This window comes from Coffea arabica, chromosome 8e (genome assembly GCF_036785885.1).
Source record: "Coffea arabica cultivar ET-39 chromosome 8e, Coffea Arabica ET-39 HiFi, whole genome shotgun sequence".
In the NCBI taxonomy this organism is placed as follows: domain Eukaryota; kingdom Viridiplantae; phylum Streptophyta; class Magnoliopsida; order Gentianales; family Rubiaceae; genus Coffea; species Coffea arabica.
In genome coordinates this window covers 52,040,312-52,046,311 of record NC_092324.1, presented here as the reverse complement: position 1 = coordinate 52,046,311, position 6,000 = coordinate 52,040,312, and the positions used below count along the sequence as shown (strand labels likewise).

Sequence of the window (6,000 nt, the reverse complement as noted above, 5' to 3'; positions counted from 1 at the left end):
CAGGCAGTGGCGTTTGTATCCTCTGCACATGTGCTAACTACTTAGCCAGAAGCAGTGATGGAAAGCACAAACAACGAGTTGCACTTCGTTTTCATGAATTATGATCCTGAATATGAGCGCCTTCGATCCAGCAGGTTTGTCTTTTGTTTTTCACCTAACTTGCTGTTTATTTTTCTCCATTATGAAGAAACCATTTCAACAAAAATAAGTGTATTAACAACGGTTTCGTCATTAATATGTGATTTCCTAAACATGTGGATCATATGCATCAACATTCTTTTCCGTAGAACGAAGAGGGGAGCGCATGAACTTCATTTGTACTTAAGCAAGAAGCACGATGATTTGTTGGCGAATACCCTCGAACCTGGCAGCTACAAGAAGACTCTGTCATTGGTCATCGTTGACGGGTTCGCGGTAGAAATCACTGATGATCAAGCAAATGTGCTTAGATCTGCTAAAGATGTCAGGCTTGTGGAGAAAAATCAAGAGCTTGCTTGATGCTAAACATGTCTGCAATTCGTAGGTAGCACTATTTATTGCTCTCACATATATATATATATATATATATATATATGGCGTGTGCTGTTTTCATCATTGGAGGTAGAAGTTAGGGGAAAACAAGTACGAGAAGGCGTAGTATAAGATACTAGGGTTTTATGATGCAAGATTGGGTGGAAGTGTTGAGCATTGTAAGTGATGAGCAGGCACTAAGGACTAGGATATTTCTCTTTGGAGCTAATTTTACTGCCTGTCCTTCGGCCTTCTCCTACGGTGAAGTCTGTTCCTTTTATTTTTTTTTTTTGGGTGCTCTTGGTGTAATTATTAGAAATCATAACATGATAGTTATCGTCTACAATCTGGGATCTGGAGCTCATATCTAACAGTTCTTCTAGCCAAAAGATTGCACGTACATTCCTGCATTTTTTAAGGTCCTAATTACATGAACCATACATTTTGCTTTCTTGTCAGCTTACACTTTCATTGGGAAGCACCTATTTCTATGAAGCCGGATCTGTTCCACAGAAATTAGAATGAAAATAAGAAAGAGACTCAATAAAACTGCACCTTCATTTATTTATTATTACGACTAGCATTGGTCATAAAGTCAAGAGTAACCTGTGTTAGGAATATTGTTGTGTTAATGAGTCAAGTAGTTGAATGGTTACCATTTGATGCAGTAATTACTTAAAGAAAGTGTGTGTGACTTGGTTTAGGATTGATCAAGTTATCTTTATTGTGCCTAAACACAAGGAAAGGATTTGTTATTTTCTACCACACTCACAAGGCAAAAATAGACAATAACATCATTCTCTACTACCCCACAAAAAATGTTAAAAAATAGTAGTCATTGCTCATCGGATATACTCCCTTAGGTAACAATCAACAGAAATATGATTCTTATGTTACTAGTAACACATACCAAGAGTCCAAGATCCATCGCATTGAGCCAATGCCTAATATTTCCAGTTTCACTTTCGAAGTCTTGTGTGGATGCATGTGTGTGTTTGTTTTAAATATTTCTCATCAGTCAATCACGAATCAAGCAATAACTCGAAAGAATAAGTCAATGACTCCATCAGTTGGATTAAATTCATTATCCATAGAGAAACATAATTATGCTTTCAACACTGTTCCCTATTCATATTTAATATGCTAATTATTGAGTTGTACTACTATATATTGAAACAGTATAAATAAATAAATGTGTGCGTGTGTGTGTGTGTTCAATGTTATTTTAAACCGCGCAAGGCAAATCAAACCTAAAGAAGGGATACTGATGAAATGGAACACGGTCACACAGAGCGAGTGTAGGTGTATATGTGTGAAATGTGAAGCAGCAGCACCAAGATCAGAGTGGTTTTGAGTCTTCTGACAGCTTAAAATTAAAAATGCTACAAAGAGGTTGACAGTTCCTAGCTAGTGTACTGGGAGAAGTATGATTTGAAGTTCAATCAGGGTTCCCCTGAGAATCCTGATACACAAGTCCAGCTGCCAATTTCTCGCTTTCTTCTTGCACACAAAACATGCGGACACAAACAATGAGGTTCGATAAACGAAGAAATGCAGATAGATAGATTCCTTCTGATTAAGTTAGATGTGATACATTCATGCATAGGCCCTGTCCTTCCATCCCCACTTTTTCACTATCTTGTCCTTACGGATCCTACGAGTTGCAGAAGAGGACGACAGAGTTTCTACTTCTTGCTATATTATGCGTTTCCATTTTCAACAAAGATGTTTGAAAGAGAACCAAAAAAGCTGACATGCATGGTGATGGCCCTGGAGCCTGGTGGTGGGTGGGGGGTCAAGCCACTACTTACTCATCACATGCATCCCCAACGGCACTGTTTTGTCAAAGTTCTGTGGTACCACCACCACACCCTCTCCACTCGCTATTTTACTAGTACTACTATTACAAGTATGTTGGAATTTTAAGTCCAACTTTTTGTGTTGATGGAGTAATTTGATAATTGTCACACTTTTACACAATTAGTACGCCTATCACCGATCGTGAGCCTTCGGTATGGTAGCCTGTCGAATCCTTGTTCTCTAACGCGAGTATGCGTAATGTTTTGAGATGATATCAAGGAATGTAGCTGCTCCAGACCAGAATAAAATTTCTCAAGCATTCAAATTAATACGGACTCTCCCTCCAAGAATATCTTACCAATTATTGAATTAGGGCTAACAACATCAATCATGGTTAGGTAATGCATGTGTTAACCCTTGGAGATTGTTTCTTACCATGTATTTATCGTATCCAAATGGGTAGCAGGAAGAAAAAACTAGCACAAATATTTCCAACCTGATCAGAGAACTTAATTTGGCAGGGTCGGAGGAATAGTTGCTCAGGAGCCACTTGATTCTAGGCTTCCAGCTGCAGTGATAACTGATAACTAAACTACATGCGGTAACATTGGCTAGCATTATCCACTCTCCCCAAGCGCCTCAGCTCAGGCGCTCTTGAAGAGTCAAGTCGATCGGAAGCCCTTGAGGGAGAGTGAGCAATGAAAGCCATTGGTAATGCGAAACGATTCTCAAACTTCTGAAACGATGGTTGTCGGCATGATCATCATTTTTTGGCACAAGCACGCAAGGCATGACCTGTTCAATACTCCCCCAAGAGCTTCTCTAGCCTTGAGGCACGTTAACCCCTGTTAAATTATTGGGGCCATTCGTGCATGCCCCAGGTCGGGGAAGCCCTTGAGGGAGAGTGAACAACCAATGCCTTGAAGAATGAAGATTCTTGTGTATCCTTATTGGTCTATGAGACTCTACGCCTTGCTCCATGGACCAGGATTCGACAAGCAGCCCTTTATATAGACCTTAATAAAGTGGACATCTCTAATTCAAGAATGGAGAAAACGTGAACCGATCGACAGGGTATGATGGTAGGGTCTCCATATCTTGCCTTGTTATCTTTATCGGCATCGTCAAATCCCACTGCTTCCAAAAAGAGCTGGCAAAAAGGATAAAGGTATAGGCTAAATTATTTGCCTATGATCAACTGGCTTTTAAACTTTAAATCCACTACCGCTCAAATGGTATTCTCCACGTGAAAACTAATTTTTCAGCCATGCATCTATCTGCACTAAAGAAGATGGAGGGACTGTCACAAACAGATGGTATTAAGATTAATACACATCTGAGTTCGACTTATTCATGAAGCAAATACAATTTATATTCTCATTTTGTAACTCTTTAGGCATTCTGACTCTAATGCGAACTGGCAATATAGTGACTGAAAGTAACGTGTTACTATAGTAAAGAATCAAATAATTCAATGGATAGATGCGCTTAAAGGCTTTTCATTAAACAAAGACCAAAGAGAATTTTGACTTTTGCAAATAATGGAGTACGGAGATCACTCAGACACCTACCTTGAGAAATTGAAAGTTTCCAAACCCACCACAGAAACAGCGCTAAAGGTTAAACAGAAGTTGGCCCCTAAGAACCACGACTAGGCAATGAACTATTAGATTAATAAACAAAGGGCAAACTTAAGGCATCTCAAAACCATATCCAGCAAGGCTTGAAAGATAACACAGATGCGATTCCTCTGTATTTGATTGACATTCGCTTTTGCTGGCTAAAACATATTATTTGACATTTGTCGGAATCTTCATGTCCAATATGTTCAGCGAATTAACCAACTACCTCTGCAGCAGTAGTTGGCTACCACATATCTTGTGGAGTGGAAGATCAAGAATTCAAAATTTACCTCCCATCAAAGTTATCACTTGATAGCCCACATGAGAAGCCACATTAATATGGTGGTTTAATTTTCATCCGTTCTCGTGATCCTATTGGATCACCTCCCAGAATAGGTTAGAGTGGAGTAGGAATTGGTGTAGAAGATGACAATTAGCAAAAAAAAAAAAAAATTCAGCGAGAATTTGATAAGGGATCCTTGTAGCTGGTATGAATGGTACACTTGTGGGCATCTGATTGTTTGGCTTTTTGCCTTCACCATCTTGACTTTTGGGGGCACCCTTTTTTGTCATAACCCAAAATGCATCCGCCGATTTTGATAATATTGGTGCATCTTGGGGTTGGCTAGGATGATTTTGGGGTAGTCTTGTTAGGTTTCAAGATCGTGTGTTCAAATCACCTTTCTATCGCTTGTATATTCTTGGGGGATGGGGTGCATAGGCGCAGGAAAATTAGTTTGACAAAACTGAGATACTCTCTGTGTTGAAAAAAAAAAAAAAGATTTTGATAATATTGGTAGCTATAAGCTCTAAGGAACAAATTTTACTAGTTTGACTTATCAGTATTTTGAGGGCCAATTAATAGCTTCATTTGCTGAAAATTTTTTTACAGGTTTGAGCTACATACTTGGATTCTAGTGATAATTTGTGTGTAAACGCGAGGACTTCCCAAGCTTGTACCTGATCAAATGTTGTTTAGAGATCTAGTAAACTTAACGGGAGTCGGAGATTTGACTAGTGACGGAACCACAGTTTTTAATTTGCGAGGAGGGGGAGGGGGGATAAACGTGAAATTTAGCAATGGTTCTAGTAAACCATATTCCTGATTTTGGAGGACAACGGAGAAGGGGTCTGTACTGTACAGTTGAAATTTTTGTATAATTGGTACAGTTATTGCACTTTTTTTAGAATGTGTTGTACGTTTACAATCGTAGTTGTATTAAATTATTGATTTAGCGTATAAGAACAAAAATTACGTGTACAACACAGAAATGTAAATATACGCAAAAACATATAAAATGAACAATACCCACATAATTGTACGAAAATTTTGGTTGTACTGGCCCCTTCTCCAGGGGGAACAATATTAGATTATGTTGTGTTTGGATTGCATTTTCCGTCATTTTTCATGGAAAAATTACTGTAGCGATTTGATATATGTGAGGAAAAAAGGTGATAGGGAAATGTGATCACGGAAAACGACAATATTTTCCGACGGAAACAAGCAATCCAAGCATTTATATATCTAAAATTAGGATTTCTGAAATTTGTGGAGACAAAGATAGAATCAGAATGTATGACAGTAGTGTTTACTAGTATTCTCAAAATTTTTTTTGGGGGGGGGGGGTGGGTTGGCAAATATTCAATCAAAATAAAATTTTAAGATAAAATTCATACCATAAATAAGAATTATGAAGTGCCTCTCCCCATCTTTGTCCATATCTGGATTTGTGAACTTCGCAAATTAATGTCTTATTTCTGCACACAAAGTTTAGTGACTTGATAAAACCACGTATTCCTTCATTCCTCCTAGTAAAGAATAAAAGGAAAAAGACAAGATAAATCAAGATTTATCAGGTAATAAGTCAAAACTTAAATAACCAAAAAAAAAAAAACTTAACTAATTGGTTTGCTATTTGAGGTTTATATGTGTGTGTGTGTTATATATATAGACCACATCTAATCCCTTAACATGGAATTTTGCCTAAGAACCATTTTAGCTGAATTCATACACAGGTTGATCAAAAACACCAAAGGCGTTAGCTCTGAGCATTTGAATACCCAAGGC

General features: G+C 38.0%; 1 long non-coding RNA gene across 1 annotated transcript; it reads left to right on the top strand.

Annotated features, from left to right (window-relative positions):
• LOC113703048 (uncharacterized) lies at window positions 1–856 on the top strand. The gene is made up of 2 exons (XR_011819672.1): window positions 1–134; window positions 288–856. It is a non-coding gene; the product is annotated as an uncharacterized lncRNA (long non-coding RNA).
• The last annotated feature ends 5,144 nt before the right edge of the window (window positions 857–6,000 follow it).